This window comes from Cygnus atratus, chromosome 1 (genome assembly GCF_013377495.2).
Source record: "Cygnus atratus isolate AKBS03 ecotype Queensland, Australia chromosome 1, CAtr_DNAZoo_HiC_assembly, whole genome shotgun sequence".
Classification (NCBI taxonomy): domain Eukaryota; kingdom Metazoa; phylum Chordata; class Aves; order Anseriformes; family Anatidae; genus Cygnus; species Cygnus atratus.
The window spans coordinates 156720117-156746240 of NC_066362.1; positions in this window are offsets into that span (position 1 = coordinate 156720117).

The following is a 26124-nucleotide window of genomic DNA, read 5'->3' on the forward strand; positions in this document are numbered from 1 at the left end:
CCTTATGGCCTCATTGTTAAGACTCCAATGTTATCACCAACCATGGGGCTTGTGACCCTCATGGCTACACTCACATTTGCTGTCTTCTGGTCTGCAACCTATATGTGGCAGTGAAGTCATGATCCTATTTCTAGAATGTAAGAAAGACATTGAAGATGAAAGAGGGAGAAGCAGAGAGAGAATGATTCAGAACTTAAGAAAGTTCTTGAAATATTCTGCAAAATGGATTTCATGGTAAATCCTTTTGTAAATAACTGAGGTGATACTGAGCAAATCACTGAAGTTTCTCGTTTTGCAGTAGTGTAGTCAGAGGTGTATTTTTCAAGAAATACATCAAATTTATTTTCAGAAATATTTCATCATGACAACTATAATCTTAAATCAGTGAGAGTCAGGGGTGCTCTGACAATGTGCATTCAAGTCACCTTATATAGAAAGGTTTTTAGTGAGAATGTTCTTTTTCACAGAAGAATTCCTAACTATTAATTTATTCAATAAAAGAAAGTATTACTGCTCTCCCAGTTATGTTTTCTGTGACATTGACTATCTCAAAGAACAACTTTTTTTCACCTTAGGTGAAAATAATGGATAAAAACCTTAATTCTAAAATCCAGTGGTGGGCAATAGGTTAGCAAGTGCAAGACTATTCAGTGGTGACAAAACACAGTAAATTTATGCTTGTCCAGATGCAGATACTTGGGCATCCTCAAAAGAGTTACCCATGAGCGTTAGGTACCTCAGGAATGAATGTCAACTTGGCAATGGTTGTATAAAGCAATACTGTACAAAACATCAAGGGAAAAAAACACTTATCACCTCCAAAACCAAGAGTTACTGAGATTACGTTTCTTCCTGAGAGCCAGAAATTAGCGGCTCAGGTTGACTGTCATATATGAATGGTTATAACACTTTGGAGAGTGCAGCTCCCACCTTTACATGGCTCCTATCTTTACATTGCTTCATTGTTTAGGAAAATCAGGGTGGATTTGGGGCTTGCAAGGTTGTGTTTGTGCTGCCTCCGTGGTACAGTATAGGATACCCTAGTGGACATTCACACCCCTGAACTATAATCTTCAAATATCATATAATTATTAAGGTTGGAAAAAACCTCCAAGATCATCTGGTCCAAAAATTCCCCATACCACCAAAATCACCCACTAAACCATACCCCTAAGCACCACATCCAACCTCTCCTTAAACACCCCCAGGGACAGTGACTCCACCACCACCCTGGGCAACCCGTTCCAATGCCTGACTACACTTTCTGAGAAGAAATGTCTCCTAATTTTCAACCTAAACCTCCCCTGGCACAACTTGAGGCCATTCCCTTTAGTCTTATCATTAGTTATCTGCGGGAAGAGGCCGACCCCCAGCTCCTCACAACTTCCTTTCAGGTAGTTGTAGAGAGCAAGAAAGTCTCCCGTGAGCCTCTTCTTCTCCCGACTAAACAACCCCAGTTCCCTCAGCTTCTCTTCATAGGACTTGTGTTCCAGGCCCTTCGCCAGCTTCCTAGCCCTTCTCTGGACATGCTCCAGGGCCTCGATATCCTTCTTGTAGTGAGGGGCCCAAAACTGAACACAGTACTCGAGGTGTGGCCTCACCAGAGCAGAGTACAAGGGGAATGATCACCTCCCTGGTCCTACTGGTTACACTATTCCTGATACAAGCCAGGATGCTGTTGCCCTTCTTGGCCACAGGAGCACACTGCCGGTTCATGTTCAGGCGAGCATCAACCAATACCCCCAGATGACTTTCCTCTGCACAGCTTTCAAGCCACACTGCCCCCAGCTCTGCCCCAGGGCCTTCCTACCCTCCGGCAGATTGACACTTCCCCCCAGCTTGGTGTCATCTGCAGACTTACTGAAGTTGCACTCAATTTCCTCATCCAAATCTTCAATAAAGATTATTAAGAGGATAAGCCACAACACCAACCCCTGGGGAACACCATTGGTGACCGGTCGCCAGATGGATTTCCTTCCATTCGCTACCACTCTCTGGGCCTGGCCGTCCAGCTAGTTTTTAACCCAGCAAAGAGTGTACCCGTCCAAGCCATGGGCTGCCAGCTTCTCTAGGAAAATAATGTGGGAGACCGTGTCCCTCACCCACCAGGTGGGTCATCTGATCATAGAAGGAGATGAGATTGGTCAGGCAAGACTTGCCTTTCATGAACCTATGCTGACTGGGCCTGATTCCCTGGTTGTCCTGCACGTGCTGTGTGATTGCATTCAAGATGACCTGTTCTATCACCTTCCTGGCACCGAGGTCATGCTGACAGGCCTGTAGTTTCCTGAGGTCCTCCTTACAACCCTTCTTATTGATGGGTGTCTCCAATCATCTAGGACCTCTCCAGATGACCATGACTGCTTATAGATGATGGAAAACGGCCCAGCAATCACATCTGCCAACTCCCTCAACACCCTCAGGTGGATCCCATTTGGTTCCATTGACTTGTGACAGTCCAGTTTCCACCTGAAATGGGGGGGTGGGGAGGGAGGTTCTTCTTCGCCCCATCCCAGACTTCCACGTCAGGAGGCTGAGTACTCTGAGAATGAGTGGTCTGTCTGACTAGTAAAGACAGATGTAAAGAAGGCATTTAGACCTTCAGCCTTTTCCTTATCCTCAGTATTTATGTTCCCTCCTGCGTCCAGTAAAGGATGGAGATTCTTGGAGATTTTGCAATGTTTCTGTGCAGTGCATAGTTCCCACTACATTAACTGGTGCTTGGATATTTAAATATCTTTGTCCAGCCCCTAAATCTAGGATCTACCTCTCAGAAACATAAGTGAGCACCACAAAAACTGCTAAGAGGAAACAAATTACCTTTTCAATGCAGGGTTTGCATAGCATGTAGGGACATATTGCAGGAAGAGGATAAAGGTATACTGAGCAGCAGCTGCTTCATTCTCTGAGTAGTGGCCATCATCCTATGCACAGAATAAAGCAAAGGCCCTGTGAGGAAAACAGCAATATGCTACAATGTAACTGCCACTTCTAATACTTAGTCATAATAACTTAGAATTTAACTTGAGACTTAGAATTAATCTGAGTAAGATCATTTTGTGAGCTCTGCGCTTATTACTGATATGATTTGGTATACTTAAGCATAGGATATATATATATGTATATATACGTTTACACCAAATAATCCCTTTCTACAATAAAAGCAGCATGTACTCAAGAAGTAGCCTCATAGCTCACTGTAGATATTTTAGAACCACATAAACTATGGGATGGTAGCTAATGTGATTGTGAATGTATCTCAACTTTTGCCTTTCTTTCTTCTGCTGGTTTGTCTCAGATATTTTTAAAAATCTCAAATGGTTCTCTTCTGAGCTGCAGGACTAAGTCTAGAATACTCACTTATTTTCAGAGCCTTCGAGTATTATTATAGAAGAAATAAGTAATAAAGTTAATAAAACTGTTAATTTTTTTTAGAGTTTGAGCCAGCAGGAGTCTCTCTTGTTCTGTTCGTCACAGAAACACATTCAGTGTTTCAGAAAAAAAAGGTTTCCCAAGTGATAAAGAACAGTAAATTTTAATATATTACTCATTGCAGAACTAATTACAACCATTGTAATGCTGCTTACCTCTATATGTTTTTCTTTTTCAGCACAAAAACTCTTAGCTGTTAATGTGTTTTTATTTCTTGTTTTAATTTCAGTGTTTTAGGCAAATCATCCTGATGCAGACTACATTAGTCATCATTCTACCTGCCATTTTAAGGAGTATAGAGAAAAGTATAAGCACTGACAAGTCTACTTCAGGCTTTTTGTTTGGTTGAAGGTGCATAATGTATGTAAGAGATGTTAGGATAGTACTCTATCCATAATAAACTGGTATCAGCAAATTTCAAACTTCAAAAATGTTATTTCTGCATAGGTAATGTGTTTGGCTGTTTACAGTTAAGCTGACAAAGAATAAAATAATAAAAGACATTAAGAAAGTTGCTTTTCTCCTTTTAAAAAGAAAACATGAGGTAAAAATATTATGCTTAGTGATAAAAATGCAGTAGGCATAATTTAGAGAAATTTACAGAAATGTGTTTATTGTTGGTTAAAAAGTAATATTGACAGATTGGTGCTAAAATTCTTAAAGATTTTTAAGCCTTTGTGAGTTTGAACACATTTGGGAAGGGTTATGAAATTACACTAACTTTTCTGAAAGTTTTCAAATGTGAAAATTAACTTTTAGACACTTATTTAAAGGAGCAAGTTAGTGCGGGATTTTCTAAGACTGATTTTCCGCTAGCCTCCCTGTCCTTCCCAAAATGTTTTGTGGGAAACCCAGTCCTTTGGGAGGAGAAAAGGTTTATAACCGTGCAAGATGCGACCTTAATTGGTATTCAGAAAGCATATTAAGCATGTTTAAGCCAGAAGATGCAACATAATGCCAATGAGATTGTCTTTGCTGAATGTATGTAGTAATGATTCTCCAAACAGAATATAATTCCTCAATTAAGTAATGACTGAAGAGAGAGAGCCTTAGCAATTCATCCAGACATTTGGGATTTATACAAACTGGGCACAACCCCAAGATTTTAAGTATCCTCCTAGTATCAACTTGAAGCATAAGCTTTCGGAAGAACAGTATGTCTTGTGTCTGATATGCATGATAGACTGATTTACAGTACTTGCTTATAATGTAGATTATGGATTTGTTCTGAAGAGAGGTATCATGGTCTCTGATGGACTGTTTTAATGAACTCACTAAGAATGTACTTTAAAGCACTGCATCAGTTTAAAAATTAATAAAAAACAGTATAAATTCAACTTGATCCCAGTGGTAGTAAGCCTTGTAGATCTAATATCAGGTTCAATTTTGTCTACCTTCATGCAGTTTGTAGGATGCACAAGTACTGAACTGACTGTCTTATTTGCCTTTTCACTTTGGGTAATCACTATCATTTTAGTGAACTTCTGACTGTACTCCAGGGTATAGGTAATGAAAACCAATATCAGATGCATACGATATTAGACAACCGTATTGCAGTGCTGCCATCATGCATCATTACTATCAATTTGACCGTGTCAGCACATTGTGCAATATGTTCTTTGCTTTCGGTTTTATTACTGCTATTCTTCCTGTCTGCAGGAGTTATGTGATCTAATTGATCTCAAAAGCAGACTTACCCAAAACTAGAATAAGTGCTCTGTCTTCAGACATATTATTGCACTCATTTCTTGCATTCTTTCTTAGCTCATATCTGAGCAGACCTGTTATGTGCATTATTATGCACTGTAATGTATTTTGCCTTTTAGATAAGATCTTGCACTCCTTGTCATTCACTCTTCTCTAGCATGAGTAAAGAGTTTTTTAGGGATGCACATTTAATCTTCTGAGATTAGCTGCTGTCAATGCATTTATACTACAATTTATTCTGAACATATACACAGTTGTAGGGATAATGCTATTCAATAAACATGTCATTTTTGCATGCTAATCTTCAGTATATTAACATGGCATTCAGACCAATTGAAATCAAATTGAAATGGATTTCTGTGACCAGAAAGACACAAAGTTTTCCAGCTACAGTATCAGTGTAATATGAATGAAGAATTATATGATTGTAATACGCAGATTACCAAAGTGATTGGTGATTTCAGATTGTGAAGATACGAGCAAGAACTAGACAAGTGTTACAGCACTTGGAAAACTTTTCAAGGGACAGTGGATGAAAGATATTTTCTTGGAAACAAAAATCAGCATTTGTTAATCACCTGTCTGGATGGTTTGGAACAGTGGAGAATGGAGAAAGTGGATGAAGAAGAGATACTGAGATAGCTAAAAGGGAGATGGAGTTTTAAGAACAAAACCTATAAATAACTGAGAGAAATGAGAGGAGCTTGGGTAAGAAACAGATAATAACTTTTTATTAATTGTCTAGTAATTTTACTCATCTTCTGATCTTTAGTCAACTGGTTAGATGATAAAATCAGGAATAGTCCTAAACTCCAGATTCTCTTCTTGGCCCATTATTCTTTATTATTATATATTTATTATTATTATTATTCTTTTCATTCACATCTGTCTCCCATTACTCAGCAATTCTTGATTTCTGTTAATTTCTAGGCCACCTAACCTTGCTACTCCTGACACATTTCTAAAACACTAAGCCAGAAAAATGTAGCCACTCTAAAGACATCTAATGTTTTTTTAACAAAAAAGTCATTCTGACAAGGAGTAGTTTTCTGCTTAAGACGTTTGAAGAAATAGGGAAAAGGCAGTTAAGAAAATAAGCAGTTTAAATGTAGTAACAGTTTCCTCTATTATAAACTGATAGTGGAGGTTTGCTGAGGTCCCAGAACAGATACATGAGTAAACAACATATAGTGAGGAGAAATTAATGAAGATATACAATTCAACTGGTATAAATTCCACCTAAACCCTTGTACTTAAAAATTGTATTCCTTGGTGCTATGATTTCAAACGGACAGAATACACAGGTGTTCGGACAGTTCTTTTCAGACATATGTCTGATTAATGATTACAATTTCACTGTTAGATAACTCAGATTATGCTACTATCAAGTTATGTATTATATTATTAGGTATTACGTATATATAATAAAAGACATTAAATAAAACATTAAATAAATAAAAAAATAAACTAAAAGAATACTGAACATCAATTCAGAAATCCCTTTTTAAATGTCAGATAAAATAATTCACCTAAAGAAAACATAGAAATATAGCAATCATTCAAAATTTTTCCTTATGAACAATCATTTTGCAACTAAACTGGCAGTGAAAGTGTGCTCATATTTTTTAACAAGTTTAAATCTTAGAAGTTATATATGGTAATTTGAATTTCACTGCTGCAACTACAAACTGTTCATCAGAAGTTTTATTTAAACTTTTAAAAAATAAGCTAAGAATTGAAAATAAAAAGCATAAAAACAAATTACTTGAGAAACAATTCAGCTGGTTTAGATATCATGTCAGATATTTGATTTTGAGCAAGAAATATCAGATCCTCTTTTGAATTCCAAAGTGTACAGAATGTCACAACTGCACAGAAGCATTATTCTTCTTAGTATATTAAACAGAGGGCATAGAGTGACTAGCATGGTCCATCACATCTCTCTAAGCTAAGGCTTCAGGTGCCTAAAGTCATGTGAGATGAATCCTCTCATAAAGTGTTGATGATTTTTTTGTGCTTGAATTACAGTAGAAAACCTAGGGGCATTTGATAACTGATTACAACATAAATGTGATGATGTTGAAAGACTGTGTAGAAAATGTTAAGATGAACATGACTTTGAAATGTGATGCATGTTTCTCTACAAAGTGTTTGTACTGTACTGCCCTTGACTCCATAAACAAAGTTATGGAGTTATATATCAAAATAACTTAAAGAACAGAAGTTTGAAGCAAGGTAACTTAAAGAACAAAAGTGATACTCTCACTGCATAGAAGACTGAAAGAAGTGAGAAATATCTTTTAGAAACTAAACATGCATCAGCAACAGGAGGTTAATAAATGTCAGAAAAAAGTGGTAAATTACTGTAGAAATTGAGGATAACATCAGACAACCTGTGAAGAAATGCGTACAGCAGATTCTTCTTTTTAAAGAATTCAGAAGTTGGAAACAGTGGGGAAAAAAAAAAAAAAAAAAAAAGAAAGCATAGTGAAGTTATACTGTGGAAAAAACAGATGTTATCAAGGCAGTGGAAATGTCAGCTGTCTGCTCTCTCTTCTCAGGTGCAATAAAGAAATCTCTAAACAGCCTCACACCCTATATCTTTGATATTATTCCTGGTGCATCTGGAAAATAATGATGTTTTATAATGCACTATCAAACTTAACCCAGGAAGAAAGGTCACATCAAAGATTTTATGTTAAGCAAAAGTGTGAGTTATTTTAGTTTCTTTTTAAATATTGAAGACAATTACAAATTTGCTTAAAGGGTATGTATATATATATATATATTAATAGAAAATACATTTCAATGGCAACTGATACAGCCAGCTGACTAGGATGTACTGCAGATTCAGAATCTTTAACATAGTCATTTTATATTGTGTATATTTTTTTAAGATTTTTCAAATATATGGTGATCTGAGAATGACATTATGCCTAAAATTTTAATCTCCTTAAATAATATTTTTGACTAAATATACAAGTTATATCCTGTATTTTTATAGATGTTTAGATCTTATATTGTTATATGAATTTGAACGATTTATGTTATGGAGTTTGTCACCCTTGAGCATATGTGATTTCTTCATTATTTCAATCAGAAGATATCACTTTCAGAGGCATCCTGGATGGAAAAAATAATATTAATGACAGGTCCTGCTAACAAGAATTGTAGGTCAACTTTTCTATTTAGTACCAAGTTAGTTAAAATAAAGCATTATAACAGTGCTAAGCTTAGAATATGGATTTTAAGTGATTGATTCTGACTCAGAAATTGCTCAGTAAGTATTCTTTGAGTGTTATCATTTTATATTTCTATTTTCCCTAATAGCGATAAATTCTTTTTTGTTTTCCCAGAATGTTCTGGAAAGTATTTTGTTTCTACCCTTGTCTAAATTATTGGAAGATGAATCAGTTAATGAGTTCAACATAATGCAGATACCAAAGCTTTTTCATCCTGTTAATAAAATGATTTGATGCCTCTACTAATGTATGAAAAATCCCATAATCTAACAAAATAGAAGAAGAAATGGGGCAGTGAATGATATACAATAGTGAAATGAAGCATGCAACTGATTTCATAGTTAAGACGCTTATTCCCTGAATCCGAAACCATAAAATCAAATGTTTATAATATATGTATTTTTTGTATTTCATCAACAATCAACCTAAAATACCTCACACATCCTACAAGAAATGTTCTATAGAAATAAGATATAAATAATTTTCACCCAATATGGAAGGAAGAACAATTTTACTAAGCAGTTTAAAACAGGAGGTAGTGAATAATAATGGTGAAGGCTGTGGGAATCTGAATTTGAGGATGATCTCTGCAGGAATACTGGAGTGTTTTGTTCTGTCTTGGAGGAAAAAAAGATATAGTGTGTGGTATCAACTTGCATTTTAAAAGCTATCAATTTGTCATAATTGAATATGGAATAATTTTAAAGTAATTTTAAGGCAGAACAAAAATAGTGAAGGCACATCAACAGCTTAATAAAGGGATCCTAGGTTTATTTAAATAGATTGGAATCTTCACTGCACTTCAGTACATTGTTATGCAGAGATCAGAAAATTAGACTGTGGAAAAGAAAAAATTCTTTACCTGAAAAAATAGACTCACAGGTAACTAATGAAAGAGGTCAAGAAATAAAACAACAAATGTTGTGATTTCATATCAACGAGTGGCACAGAAACACAATTTCTCTTATTGTAGTCACATCATGGGCCAGAGATATCTAGTGCTTTTTATGCATTGTTGCACTGTTTGGGAAAACAATGTTAACAATTAGTGACTCTTAGAGAATAAATACATCCATACACATATAAGCACAGATAAGCTATCCATAGTATGTTGCTTGTGAAACTAAAAAGGACATCTATAAATGTTAGTGGATAAATATAAGTAGCAAGGTCTCACGGAACAGATAATATACTTAGTTGTCATTGTAGATGAAAAGTCCAAAATAGTAATTTAAAAGATTACATTCATTCAAGTGCTGTTTGAAATTGAAGGTTCTGATTGATTTCTTAAATCTCTGTCTAGTGAACAGTCTACAGCTGCCTAAATCTTGTCTATAGAAGCCGATATAATCCTTGATTTTAGGAAAAAAAAAAATTATATATAACAATATATAAAATATAACGTACAAACCCGAAGAAGGTGTTGATTTTATACCCTGCAGTCTAGGTATATATAAACATTTTGCCTGGAATATGGATTATGTGGGTTTTCTGGCTTATTGAGTAATTGACAGTTAATTTTGATAGATTTCATCCTAAATGAAGAGTCTTTATTGGTATCTTTAATAATAACCTTTTCTAATAGTTCTTCTACCACTAGATGCTTTATTTTTCTAAATGGCAAAGAGCGAACATCCTTTTGTATGTTTTGCTTTCTGTAATTATGTGGAAGCAACCTCAGTATTTATTTTTTTTTAACCTACTGTTCTTGGGAACCCTAACTCATACATGCACAAAAAAATCCAATGGCAAAAAACTACCCACATTTCCAATAAACAAACAAGCAGAACATTTGCTTTAAGGAAAATATCAGAACTCAAATATCTTGTACACAAAATCTCATTTTTCATTATCAGTCTTCCTGAAGAGATTTTGTATTCTGGTTGACTTTCAGATCTTATACTAATGTACATTAGCAGTAATGATGTTTTAAGATATGATTTTTCTGTTGCAAACAACCTCAACCTTGTTATTAATGCTTCCCAAGCCAGTAAATCCAAATTTTCTGGATGAGTTATTGTATGTGTTTGAACCACCAGTAGATTCAGCCAAATGCATAGCTCTTTTTTTTTTTTTCCTTCAAGAGAAATTTAAGATACTCTGGAATGTCATAATCTGAGGATGAGAACGAAAAGATACACTTGGCAAAAACATTAAATCTGCTTCTAGTTTTAATATCTTACTTATAATTTATGTAAATCCATTGATTTCAGCTAAATTACTACATTACCACACATTGATAGGAAATGGAAGGTATTCAGTATTTATGTTTTTCCTATTTCCCTCAGTAGCTATCCAATGATCTTAAAGGAAAGGAAAAAATGGAATACAGATCTCCTTACCTGGTCCTGCTCATTACACCATAGACTCCTTTTTCATTACCCTTGTAGAGCTATAGCCTTCAAATTAAATTCTGCATTGTTAGGTGTTTTTTTTCTCCTTATGTTATTCTTCTTATGCTAACACAAAGAGCATTCTCTGAAGGAAGAATTCTCATTGCATTCGGAAAATATACCATTCTTTTTTTTTTCTTAGCCACGGAGGTTAATTACAATGTCAATGCCCCAGATGTTCCTTTAAGAGGTGCCAGATTTCTTGAACATACTCCTGATCTTTAGGCAGCAGCTGCCATGTACTGCCAATGCTAGATACCAAATGAAAACACAGTGCTACAGATTATTTTTACAGTGTTTTTCTAACACACTATATCATGCTAAAGAGGCTGTGACAAAGTCTTCAAGAGGACTTCAGTATATGTACTGTGTCCTAATCCCCTGACACATAATCCCATGTTTCCCTAAAAAAAGAGAAGCTTTCCTATTCCAGAGGAAATCACTATAATATACTCAAAGCTTACTCTTTTTTGGTGTGAACTTGCTTTCAACTTACAGGTTTTTTTGTTTTTTTTTTTTTTCTTCATAGAATCATAGAATCATTAATGTTGGAAAAGACCTCCAAGATCATCTGGTCCAAAAATTCCCCATACCACCAAAATCACCCACTAAACCATACCCCTAAGCACCACATCCAACCTCTCCTTAAACACCCCCAGGGACAGTGACTCCACCACCACCCTGGGCAACCCGTTCCAATGCCTGACTACACTTTCTGAGAAGAAATGTCTCCTAATTTTCAACCTAAACCTCCCCTGGCACAACTTGAGGCCATTCCCTTTAGTCTTATCATTAGTTATCTGCGGGAAGAGGCCGACCCCCAGCTCCTCACAACTTCCTTTCAGGTAGTTGTAGAGAGCAAGAAAGTCTCCCGTGAGCCTCTTCTTCTCCCGACTAAACAACCCCAGTTCCCTCAGCTTCTCTTCATAGGACTTGTGTTCCAGGCCCTTCGCCAGCTTCCTAGCCCTTCTCTGGACATGCTCCAGGGCCTCGATATCCTTCTTGTAGTGAGGGGCCCAAAACTGAACACAGTACTCGAGGTGTGGCCTCACCAGAGCAGAGTACAAGGGGAATGATCACCTCCCTGGTCCTACTGGTTACACTATTCCTGATACAAGCCAGGATGCTGTTGCCCTTCTTGGCCACAGGAGCACACTGCCGGTTCATGTTCAGGCGAGCATCAACCAATACCCCCAGATGACTTTCCTCTGCACAGCTTTCAAGCCACACTGCCCCCAGCTCTGCCCCAGGGCCTTCCTACCCTCCGGCAGATTGACACTTCCCCCCAGCTTGGTGTCATCTGCAGACTTACTGAAGTTGCACTCAATTTCCTCATCCAAATCTTCAATAAAGATTATTAAGAGGATAAGCCACAACACCAACCCCTGGGGAACACCATTGGTGACCGGTCGCCAGATGGATTTCCTTCCATTCGCTACCACTCTCTGGGCCTGGCCGTCCAGCTAGTCCATTCCTTCTTGTCCTATCACTAGTTATCTGCAAGAAGAGGCCAGCCCCCAGCTCCCCACACCTTCCTTTCAGGTAGTTGTAGAGAGCAAGAAGGTCTCCCCTGAGCATCCTCTTCTCCCGACTAAACAACCCCAGTTCCCTCAGCCTCTCCTCATAGGACTTGTGTTCCAGACCCTTCGCCAGCTTTGTAGCCCTTCTCTGAACACTCTCCACAGCCTCAATGTCATGCTGACATGCTTCCTGACATGCTGAAAAAACTAGCATGGAATAGTGCTCTGGTAATAGCTGTTCTGCTTTTACATATTTGGGTCCTTTTACAATCTGATGAATGACACCCGTGCTGGAAAACCTAGAAAAGTCAGAACGTAGGTCTCAAGCATGGGTCTGTGGTTGTGTATATTATTTGACCGTCAGGAAGCAAAGTTTACATTTGTGCCAGCTAGCATTCTTCCAGCACATGGATAAGTTTCAGCATTCAGGAAAGGCTAGAGATTTGCTCCCGTATTCATCTTGTCACCTTGGTTTGGGAGAAAGAGTCTTAAGTACAAAGTCTGAGCCCTGACACTTTCTCATAGACTAAAACTTGTTCTGTTTTATTTACATGGATTCTATTCTCTAGGGCTAAGAGGAAATAAATATCCCCTCCTTGGACTCAACCAAAAAAAAAAAAAACTGTACATTTTTCATAGTGAACAGATAATACAATCAGTACAAAGATGTTTAAAACACATTAATGTAGCAGGCATACGAAAATCTGACTGATTGCTTGTAGCATGTGTTTTTGTATCATGACAGCCAAATAAGAAAGACAATCCTATCACTCCTTGCTGAAGAGAATCATTCTTCGACTGCATTGCAGTTCTCCACAGAATTTCCACAAAATTATTTATTTATTTATTTTTCTCTCAGAGTGGTCTGTTTGTGTGTGGTGCACAAACATGGTGCAAAAACTTGCAATTTCCCCACTGATATAAAAGCTCATTGAGATAAACATAGCAGCCTGATTTAGTCAAGGAAAAAAATACACTTAAAATATTTTTTTTTCAGCATAAGTTATAACTTTGTAGCTGACTAACCCTTTAAAAGAGGGAGTTCTTGTAAGAAATTCGTCCCGTGTGTGCAAGGTCAGATTCAGAGGCTAAGTGTTCTACAGCAAGCCTCTAGACTTGTTTTTACAGAAGCCCAGAGGACCAAAAACGTGTTCAAGTCAGACAATAATGGGAAAAGAGAAATAACAACGATACAAACTGTGGAGAAAAAATAATATTCAGCTCTGTGTCCTCCGAGGAAGATGAGACAGAAAGAAAAATTTCCAGAGAGAAAAAAACTCTATTGTAAGAATATTAGGGCACAGGAAATAACAGTGAAATTATTTATAAAACTTAAGCTTGCCCCAAGGTGATGTTATGAAATAATCATATAATCATTTTTTATTTGTGGTCTTGGATGAACCTGGGGACTTACTTCAATTGTGAAAACACTACTTACCCTGTCCCACTCTGCATGGGCAAGTGACTAAAATACAGGTTAATGTGGTAAAATTTGGACTGCAGTGTAGGGCAGAGAAATTGCTATCAGCTGATATTTCTCATATATATGTCATTGCAGAAGCAAAAAAAAAAGAAATTATTTCTCTCTCACATGAACATGCTATCTGCCCATTTTATTTATTTTGAATCAATTCTCAGACTTGTCACTTCACACTCCCTCTTTTCTCCCATCCTCTTGCCCCAGGACATATTATGGCCATTACTTTATGGATTAGAAAACTGGTATTCAAGGATGGTTCTAACTGCTACACTCATTTATCCAGAGAGGCAAGGGTGCTTTATATTACTTGCTTCTACAGGAACATGGGATGTGTTTGGAATGTGATAGGACATGGTCAGGGATACCTGCCCTTGACAAAAGAGAACCTGCATACTTTGAAAATAGTGTCTTGATTCATAATGATGGAAGTCAAATGAGTAACAAGGGTCATATCTAAGTAAGTACATAAATAAGTTTGCTTACTACTGCACTTAATCTATTTCCCACCCTAAGATTTACAGTAGTACTTGTCAGAAATAAATTACTGATGGTATAAACAGTACACAAGCAGCTGCCAGTCAAACTAGGCAGTCTGTCCACTGCCTGTTACAGGGTTTACTGTTTTATACTCTTTGAGCAAAGATTACTTTAGTTTGCCTTATGCAATTATGTGATATGTATTTTCTTATTCTTATAAATGCAAATTGTAATGACTGCTCTGAGTGCCATGACTATGTATGCATGTAGGAGTTAAAAAAGTCTATAAATAATGTGTTTTATTTATTTCCTAAACATAAGGCTAATTTTTATTCATTTATAATGAATGTAGTCATTAATCTGTACAGTAATTAGAATTAATCTTGCAAACTGAAGATAATGTAAAAACATATGCTGAAATATAAACTGTTTCAATGGTTTATAATTAACAGACAAATTCAGCTTCTGATAAATAGTTCCCTCTATTGTTACAGGTTGTGCCTAATTACTGTGAATGATTAAATATTGATTCTTTTGTTCAGATCATTGAGCAATATTTTTGACAGAAAAATTACTCTTGTGTGTTGATCTTTTTTCCCCTTCTTTCAATGAGTTTCTGAAATATTCTTCTTTCAGCACTGGTCAGAAATTTGAATTTAATCTGGTTTATGAACACTTGTACAAAAGACAGAAAGAGTATGAATGAATAACAATGACCTTGCTACTGTTAAAATAATAAATTCATGACTATAAATAAGTTCATATTTTGGAATATAATTTCATATGCCAGAATTTATTAAGGTCCTGATACTGAAAACAATCTTAATTCTTCCATCGTTTTCTAATGAAATAGCAAGACTGTCTTTCTTCTGATATTGAAAGCAAAAAGTGGGTGCAAACCATCATAGTTGTTGGGAAATATTTAAAAGGTAATTCTAATACATTCATTACTATTTTGAAAGTGTTCCAAGATGGAGACAAACTTCTCTCATTCATATCACTATCTGAATAAGAAATTACAATCTCTGCTACATATACTTTGTTTATATAAAGCATATATATGACATATATATGACATTCACAGAATCATAGAATGGTTTGGATTGGAAGGGACCTTAAAGATCATTTATTTCTAACCCCCCTGCCATGGGTACGGACAACTCCCACTAGAACAGGTTGCTCAAAACCTCATCCAACTTGGCCTTGGATATTTCCAGGGATGAGGCATCCACAGCTTCTGTGGGCAACCTGTTCCAGTGCCTCACAACAATCATAGTAAATATTTTCTTCCTATTATCTAATCTAAATCCACCACTTTTTAGTTTAAAGCCATTACTCCTGTCCTATCACTACACCCCCAGACAAAGAGTCCCTCTCCTGCTTTCTTGTAGGCTTCCTTTAAGTCCTGGAAGGCTGCAGTGAGGTCTGTCTTAGTATATCTTCTAGTCCTTCACCCAAGTCATTTATGAAAACATTAAATAGGATTGTCCCTAAAATTCACCCCCCCACCCCTCCACCCCACCTTGTGACTGGTTTCCAGCCTGATGTAACTTCATTTACTATAACCCTTTGAGACTGACCCATCAGTCAATTGTTCACCTATTGTACTATGTATGTGTCTGGCTATGTGCTGAACATTTTGTCAAGATGAATACTGTGAGAAACAGTATTGAAAGCTTTGCTGAAATCCAAAAAGATTACATTTACTGGCTTCCTTTGGTCAACTAGGTGGGTAACCTTGTCATGAAAGAAAATTATGTTTGTTAAGCAGGACTTTCCCCTTGTGAACTCATGTTGGCTGTGACCAATGACTGCATTGTCTTTCAAATATTTTTCAGTTACCTGAGATTGAAATTTAATGAGTTGGATCCTAACTTTTGTGATTCATATAAAGAAATATTCTTGCTGTTGTTTCCGTCAAGACAGAAAAAATAATACATTGTTGAAATCATGGGGATCGGGAAAAAGATATAAATAATGAAAAAAAAATCTGTTTTTATAAATTACTATATTAAAATGTATTTCTGTAGCTTTACATAGCTTTTAAATGAAAGATAAAATACATCAATGACATTGCTTCTTTACACAAAATTCATTTTCTTTTAAATCCAGGGTTCTCATCTACTTACATGGTCATTCTTAGTGGAAAAACTGAGGAAATCAGAAGTTTTTGTGTTTGTTTGTTTAAATTTAGTTAGTTAGTTATTCCTAAAACTTACAGATATGCAAAAGGGTGCAACTATTAATTAATTTGAAATATTAAGGGTCTAGAAAAAGGACAATGTATGTTGTATTCTGAACTTTTTAAATGACTAATGTTATAATAAACTGCTCTTAAATATAATTAGCCCTTGATTAATATGAAATGCTTTATAAGATTTCTGAACTAGTGTGAATTTTAACAAATATCCATACTGAGGAAATTGGAGTTCAGATTGTTTCTACATGTAAATTAGGATGGTTTTCAGGTTTAGTTCAGCTTGTCATGTTTTAAGGTGAATGCACTCTAATTTGGATTTCATAGCATGCGAGATGCATATAACCTTCTACGCAGAGTGTAAACAAGAAACTTGGAAAAAGGAGACTGAAAAAAAGACACAGAAACAATTCTGCCAAATGTAGTGGTATGCACATATAGAAAAGGTATTTTATCTTTTTAAAGATAATTGTAATTTTTTTCTTCTACATTGCAACAATTTATTTTTTAAGTAAATATTAAATATCAAAGTAAAATATATTTTTGATTTTATTCCACGTCCAGAACCATTGCTTCATTATAGTGCTAAGCAAGCTCATTTTTTATCAGTGTTGACAGGAGAAAAGTTCAGTTAGCATTAGAGAAAGAACTTACATTTAGGACCTAGAAAAAGGAGAACTGGAGCACGTGTGCATTTCTTTGTCTTTTTCATTATGTAAAATGCTAGCATAAGGAGCATTACACTGGAGTTTCTTAATATTACCTAAATGGTTGGTTAGAGGGGAAAGACTCGAATGAATTATTAATACGTATCCATTTTAGAATAGGTCTAGAAGACCCATGTGACATCTGCTGAAAATCCAGGTCAATGGGTTGAGCAACATATGCGTGAAGCTGAATGCATTGTTATGTCTTCAGGTCCCCATTTTTCAATCAGTTACCTAAATAAATTATCACCTGTTTGGCTTCTACCATGAACAGAAAATGACAATATCCTTTCCGAAAAAAAAAAAAAAATAAAATAAAATATAATATTAATTATAGCTTCACCAGACGTTTAGATTTTAGATATTTACTTTCAGCTGTATTGAGTAGACCTTCTATTAAAAAAAAAAAAAAAAGGAAAACTGAAGGGGAAAAAAAGCAAAATTTTACAGTATTATTGATGCTTTAAATAAGATGTTCTGATTTATTTATTTGTTTGTTTATTTTTTTGAGTTTGATAAGTAGAGCAAAGTCTGCACTTACATAGTGGAATCATATTGGTATTCTGGAATAATTGGTGTGTTGGAAGCTGCTGTAAAACCACATTTATTTAGGGATAAGAAAAACTACCCTTCTTAGAAATAAGGAATACTAATTGACCTGGCAAAGTCAATAACGTCAAAAGGAATAACAAAAGAAATAACAGCCCAGAACTCAGAGGCAATAAGTAATCCTCCCATGCAGCTTTCATCACAAAAGCAAAACAGTAAAGCAGTTAGGGATACAATTGAACGTTATAAGTACTGGAAAATGCAGAATTACATCTGCCACTTAATCCTCAGTGAGGTAGTATCATCAAAGCAAGTACATTACCATTACATATTTATATGTAGAAGAGACTAAGTCCACAACTTTGCCCTACATTTTAGCAAGTGTATGTCTTGAAGTCAGTAGCTACTGAGCTACTTGTAAAGCTCAAGTCAATCCAGTCTATTCCAGATAAGCTTGTATTTTCAGTTTAAGCTTATACTTTCTACAAAAATGTGTATAAAAGCCTAGCAAGTCAGTGTTTCAATCTTACATTTTGTACAGTCTTGCTCAATTGGATGAATATATGTTACAGGATAATCAGAGTTAAACAATTTTACATATTTGATTTCTATAGTTTCTCACATTTAACACATCAGTTAACATCAAATTGTGCATGTAGTTAATTTGTTCTGGTTATCTGACATACACTGGAATTATTCATGAGACAGTCACAAGTACCAACTCTGGTGAAGTTGGTACTATAATTATTGTGAGAAAACAATCATATATGAGGGAAGGAAACATCTTTCAAGCAAAGCATTGTTTATTTGAATTTTCAGTTTACCAGTATGGATCAGGCAGACTTACTAAACAACTCATTCATGTAGAGCTCAAAGGCAGGGGAAAAAAAAATATATATATATATATGTATATTCATATATATATATATAAATATATATCAAAACCATACAGCAAAACGAGATGAAAGTGGAATGTTTGTAGTTTCTCAGTGAACAAGTGATAGCTCTAATATGGTCAACATTAGATTTGTCCCTTGCTTCAGTCAGAAAATTCAGTTAATTTATTGACACAACCGAGAACAAGATAATTAATAGAATACAGATTATCAAAGGTCAGAGAAAAGCTTAAAGAAATAGTACCATAATATATCCTAGCCTCTATCTGGGGAGCCAAACTATGAAAGATGAATGTTGGGAGAAAAAAGCATGTTCTCTTCGTTCAGTGGCAATGTAGTTGAAGATAAAACAACATACCTGCTGTTTATACATTTCTTCTAATCAGTAGTGAGGACAGTGCAGCAGCTGTGCAAAGCCATCAAATGCCACACACGTGCTTTTCCTTTTCCCTAATTAATCTTGTTGAGTAACCCCACTGTTTCACTATTGACTGTTCTCAGTAATTCTGAGACCCTGAAAGCAGTCACCATCACTACCACATCTCCATTATCTTCTCCCATCTCTTCATTTGAGCCCACATTTTTCTGTTTACTTCCATTCACCTACTGCTTTAATCATAGAGATCTGTTACTGCATTGTATCATAGTATAATTCAGTAGACTCTCTAGAGTTCTCACAACTACTAGATTCTTTTTTTTTTTTATAAATGAAATTCCAGACATTCAAATTAAAATAGCTTATTTAAATCAATTTGCGCTAAACATCTTCACTAAGTTCTGTCTCTTAGTTACACATAAGATGTCTATTGTCCTTGCCTTGACTTGCGAGCCTTTCTGTGCCATTGCAACAAACAAACTCTTACACTAAGGAATTAAAGTGCCTTGACTTTCAATGCAATGAAGAGCCATAGTTCTAAGTGTTTGTTTATTTGTTTGTTTTTTACTTATTTTAATATGAATGTCAGTTTACTGCAACAAAAACTGGTATATAGTTTCATCATAGACTGTCTATAATGTACACATGAGCAATGTCTGCATTGCAGAAAATTCAAAACTGGAGAATCTTTTACCAGATATGTAATGTTTTTGTATGCATCACCACTGCAATGTTTCATTGTGTGAAGTAACATAATTTCAGAATATTCACAAAAATTACCTTAATTCATTCATATATTTCAGTGCTTTGCTTTTCAAAATCATCTGGCTTTCTGCATACATTTAAAGCTCACATTCATTACCAAAGTATCTGAATGCCTTCCTGGATGACCTGAAATACTGAAGAGTATTGATTATATCTATATTGTGTCATTTACTTAAATGCTATGCTACGTATTGTGGAAAATTTAACTATAAGCTAATTCAATTTATTGGTTTGTGAATAATGTGAAACCTTTTGTATCTTCTATAATATTAACAAAAGCTTTGTATTTAAATTGTTTGTTCTCAGCTGTATTAACAATATAGTCTATAAAAATAAGTTGAAAGCACTGTATAGATCAATGAAAACTTACTTATATTTTATTTGATATTTAGTATAGTTATTACAAAATTAATTATTCCTAGAACAGCCAAAGGAGGAAGTGATTTCACATAAAACACTGATTAATTAGAATGAATATATTTCTTATGAAACTCTTGACTTCTAACATTTTTTTTTCTCTGATTAGATTATAATGTGATGCTTATATATAAACAGAAATAAGTATGCCCATAACATGCAGAAATGTTTCATATAAAGGTTTGAAATCACTTCTTATTGTAAGCATTTTAGTACCAGAGTGTTTGGAAACTTCGGTTTTTATTTGCCCCCATTCTACCCTAAAATTAATAACAGCCCAAAGATCTGAATTTAAAATATACTAAAATGGACTCCAGTGCTTTTATCTTATTGTTTACTACAAAAAAAACAAAAGCTTTGCATAAAATTTATCAGTCAGCATACTCTGAAGTGTTGGACTCTAAAAAGATATTATGAACGTATAATATGAAATGTAAAGGAATGGCATAGTGATGAAGAAAACTTGTGGCCCCGTTCTTTTCAACACAAAAGCACAGATTTTTCTAGCTGAAAAGATTTATATCTGGATATTTTCTGTCTATAGTATTTTCCAGTAAAAAAGTAATAGTTAAAAGTCTAAAAGTTAAAAGTAATAGTTAAAAGTATTTCAGTGAAGCTGGGGATGAAGATAATTCCCTACACGTCTTTCAGCTGACATGTTGGAGCAGATCACCCACTTACATAAAGCACAGCACTAGTGTAATCACAGATATGTGAAGATGATCTACTAAATGAGTCTTTGTTTCACAGTGGCTTCTGAGTGTTCTGAGATTATAATTACATCTGGTGTATTTTTATATCTGTGGGCTCTGAAATTGGGATGACACTTTGTGAGTTTGTATGCTAATCTTTTTTACATAATGGGAGGGACTTGCTGCTGCTGGACTTCTGTTTTTGAATCCTATGTCAGGAAATAGAAGGGCTAGTATTTTAACACATACAGGCTAGTATTTTAAGGCACTGACAGAGTGCTTTACAAAAGACACTATACAGAGGCACTTATAAATATGTATCTTGCCTACATGACTTATCCTTCATCCATTACTAATTTCCTCAGGCCTCAGATATGTTTGTTATCCTCTGTACTACATTTGGTAGAAGGGAATTTATTTTTTATGAATATTGTCATGTTTCATCTTCAGTAACTGATGGGTTTCTGTTCCAGACTTAGAGTAGGAGTTTACTGCGTATGTACCTTCATGTAAGCTATTATTATAAGTTTGTGGTCTCTGTGGAAACCAAGGATTAGATTCAGATTCAGCTGTCCATATAGGGCTAGCAGATATGGCACAACACCCCTCCCCCCGCCCCCAAATCTGTGTCCTCTTAGAGATGCAGTTGAAGATCTGTTAGAATCATATACAGTATATCAAATGCTTCTGGCAATCTAATTCAACCGTCTGTGAAGTAAAGAAGTAAAGAGAGCTGTGCAGATAGATAGCCACTGTACTAGCTGAATTAACCTGCAGAAACACTGGCATTTAGTGTCAGTTGACATGCAATGCTGTTTTTAAGCTACATATATGGGCCCAACTGGTCTGACAGAGGTCCTGGTAGAGACAAGAGCTACAGGCTACAGACCGAGGATAGGGAGCCAGGCTCAGTTTAGTCTCAATTACAGTGGTAGAGGACTTGCATTCTCGGTGACGTAGCAGAGATGCAGGAGAGCTAAAACAAAACAAAAAAAACAAAAACAATCAAACAAAAAAAAACAGTTACAGGAATATTCAATGCTTAATAGTACTGCCAAGTTTTAGGCATCCTCCTGCAATGTAGATACTGCGTCTGTTTTCCTAGTTTCATTGTTTAAATCAAGAATATCTTTCTTAAAAACAAAAAACAAACAAAAATTATCAATAACAACAAAATATTCTCTTGAGAATGTTCTATGTCTTGTTTTATAATTTATGATTATGTATTCAGAAATAATTATAGTTCTAATATCTCAAAGTCTACGATATTTGCTTAACCATTTAATAGCTTCTCTGCAGATGATCCCTGATGTACTTCAAAGGAGTGGTAGCCAATATATAAATGCATTCAAAACTGTAAGCCACTGAGGTGTCCTCTATATATTTTAAATAACATAACCGCAAAAATTATTACATACATATTTATCGTTGTTCATAATCAGCTGCGCAAGCAGTCTTAGTCAAAACAGAGTATAGTAAGAAGGAAGTAATGTGCTTTTAATTTATCCAGGGGCTGACTGCTTGAAGATCTCATATAGGATACAGATGAAGCACTGTTTTCCCCTGTTGAAGGGACTTGAACCTGGTATAATCAGTGAAAATACATAAATAAACAAGTTATTATGGCATGACAAGAAGGGATAGTGAGAAGATTCTCAGTGCTCTTCCAATAAACAGAAGCCATTGTATTCTGCTTCATTGGAATAACTTACTATACCCTGTATGACTGTAGGGTAAAAGGGATTCAGTGATGAGTGAGTTCCATGTTTTATTTCAATTCCTTTTCATTTAGTTTTTCAGTAATAATATAAATGAAAAAAAATGGTAATGCAGAAAGTGGAAGCTGGAAAGTTCCCTAATCACTAGATGCCTTAGCTGTTAAGCATAGGTAAGATGAAACCTTCTAGTCCAGTAATACTGTACTGCCATTGTTAGGAACAGGCCACTGAGATTGCTGGTCCTCAGTACAGAGGAATGTCAAATTTGCCTTGCCTGAGTTTGTCTTGAATGCCTGCAGTTTTATTTTTGCTTGATTTAGCTGTGACAGCAGTTTTTGTAATTTCTTTATTTTTCTAAGATTTTTTTTTTTTTAGGTCTCTGTCTAATTTACCTTTGCTTATTTCTGTATGTTAGGCATATACTTTTTATACTGATAGTAGTGGTAAGTCTATGTTTCTAATGACATATTTATGACTGTTACTGTCATGTTATTTAGAGAAATGAAGGCCTAGTCTGATAGCAAAGTCCCTTAGAAGTAGGGACAAAGGATGTGGAGGAGCACAGGCACGGAGTGGTGAGAGACAAGAGCCAGGCTGACAATGGAGACCCCTTGGCTATAAGCAACACCCATGGGAAGTTAAAAAAAATGTAGAACAGATCTAGAGAAATAGTCTTAGGCATAACAGAGTAACAAACAAGGATCTAACATATGTAAAGTTACATAAGGTAAATTTAGATGTGATGTGAACTTCCAGACTAATGAAGACTAAGGCCTGTCAGACCAACCTTGGTGCCAGGAAAGGTGGTGGAACAGGTCATCTTGAATTCAATCACACAGCGTATGTGGGACAACCGGGGAATCAGGCCCAGTCAGCATGGGTTCATAAAGGCAAGTACTGTCTGACTAACCTAATCTCCTTCTATGATCAGCTGACCTGCCTGGTGGATGAGGGAAAGGCTTTTGGCATAGTCTACCTAGACTTCAGCAAAGCCTTTGACACAGTCTCCCACATTATTTTCCTAGAGAAGCTGGAAGCCCATGGCTTGGACAAGTACACTCTTTGCTGGGTTAAAAACTGGCTGGACGGCCAGGCCCAGAGAGTGGTAGTGAATGGAGGGAAATCTATCTGGCGACAGATCATGAGTGGTGTTCCCCAGGGGTTGGTGTTGGGGCCTATCCTCTTTAATATCTTTATTGATGATTTGGATGAGGGAATTGAATGCACCCTCAAAAAGTTTGCAGACGACACCAAACTAGGGGGAAGTGTCAATCTGTTGGAGGATAGGGAGGCCCTGCAGAGGGACCTGGTGGGTTGATGGTCAGAGGCCAATGGGATGAGGTTCAACATGGCTAAGTGCAGGTTCCTGTTCTTTGGCCACAACAACCTCACCCAATGCTGCAGGCATGGGGCAGAGTGGCTTGAAAGCTGTGCAGAGGAAAAGGATCTGAGGGTTGTCCTGGTTTCAGGTAGGACAGAGTTAATTTTCCTCCTAGTAGCTGGTATGGTGCTATGTTTTGGATTAGGATGAGAAGAGTGCTGATAACATGCTGATGTTTTAATTGTTGCAGAGCAGTGCTTACACCAAGCCAAGGACTTTTCAGCTTCTCGCTCTGTCCTGCCAGCGAGCAGGCTAGGGATGCAGCAGGAGCTGGGAGGGGACAGACCCAGGACAGCTGACCCAAACTGGCCAAAGGGGTATTCCATACCATCTGACGTCATGCTGAACAATATATAGGGGTGGCTAGCCGGGGTGGAGGGGGGGGCTGGCTGCTCGGGGATAGGCTGGGCATCAGTCAACGGGTGGTGAGCAATTGCATTGTGCATCACTTATTTCGTACACATTATTACTATTAATACTATTATTATTATTATTATTATTATTATTATTGTTATTCTTTTCCCTGTCTTAATAAACTGTCTTTATCTCAACTCACAGACTTCACTTTCCCATTTCTCTCCCCATCCCGGAGAGGGAGGGGGGAGGGTGAGCGAACGGCTGTGTGGTGTTTGGCTGCCAGCTGGGCTAAACCACAACAGGGTGTAGTCGATGCTCACTTGAACATGATCCGGCAGTGTGCCCAGGTGGCCAAGAAGGCCAACAGCATCCTGGCTTGTATCAGGAATAGTGTAGCCAGTAGGACCAGGGAGGTGATTTTTCCCCTGTACTCTGCTGCGGTGAGGCCGCACCTCGAGTACTGTGTTCAGTTTTGGGCCCCTCACTACAAAAAGGACATCGAGGCCTGGAAGAACATCCAGTGTGAGCTACAAAGCTGGTGAAGGGCCTGGAACATAAATCTTACGAGGAGCGGCTGAGGGAACTGGGGTTGTTTAGTCGGGAGAAGAGGAGGCTCAGGGGAGAACCTCTTGCTCTCTATAACTACCTGAAAGGAAGTTGTGGGGAGCTGGGGGTCAGCCTCTTTTCACAGATAACTAATGATAAGACTAAAGGGAATGGCCTCAAGTTGTGCCAGGGGAGGTTTAGTTTGGAAATTAGGAGACATTTATTCTCAGAAAGAGTAGTCAGGCATTGGAACGGGTTGCCCAGGGAAGTGGTGGAGTCACTGTCCCTGGGGGTGTTTAAGGAGAGGTTGGATGTGGTGCTTAGGGGTATGGTGTAGTGGGTGATATTGGTGGTATACGGAATTTTTGGACCAGATGATCCTGAAGGTCTTTTCCAACCTTTATGATTCTATGATTCTATGAAGAAAAAGCAAGATTTAAAAGCATATTATCAAACGTATAAAGATGTACCCAACTGAATCCTGGAAGTGGGAGAAGGAAATATTCAACACCAACATTATTTTTTATTCCAGCAAAGGACTTACATGCTGATGACTCCACTATTTTATTTATTTTTTTTTATTGATTTTACTGGTATTATTTAACATCTTTTTCAGCGATGTGGATAGTGGGATTGAGTGCAACCTCAGCAAGTTTGCATATGACACAAAGCTGAGTGGTGTGGTTGACAAGCTGGAGGGAAAGAACGTCATTTAGATGCATCTTGACTGGCTCGAGAGTTGGACCTGTGCAAACATGTGGTTCAACAAGACCTAGTGCAAGTTACTGCACCTGAGTCAGGACAATCCCAAACATAAATACAGGCTGGTTGATGTGTGGATTGAGAGCAGCCCTGCAGAGAAGGACGGGGGGTCGTTCTAAAGAACTAAATTTGATGTACTGAGAACTAAATTCCAGGCTATTTCTCTACAGGTAAAGAAATGGACTAGGAACATTTTGGTGTCTCTAGAACTAAAAAGAATGCACAGCTCCCTTTCTAGAAAATCTGACACACACACACACACACACACACACACACCCCTTTCTGCTCCCTGCCACAGACCAGGATGATTCCCCTAAGGTTGCCTATTAGCAACAGTCCCTTGTATATGCTGTAACTTTAACATTGTCTGAGAGCAGGCCACTAACCCAAGACAAAACCATGCTGGCTAATCACAGCACATTCACTGGTGCTGTTTAGTTTTCCTAGCATAGGCATCGTTTCTAAGACCAGTAGTGATATCTGAAGAAGAATGCATGAGATGGTCTCCTA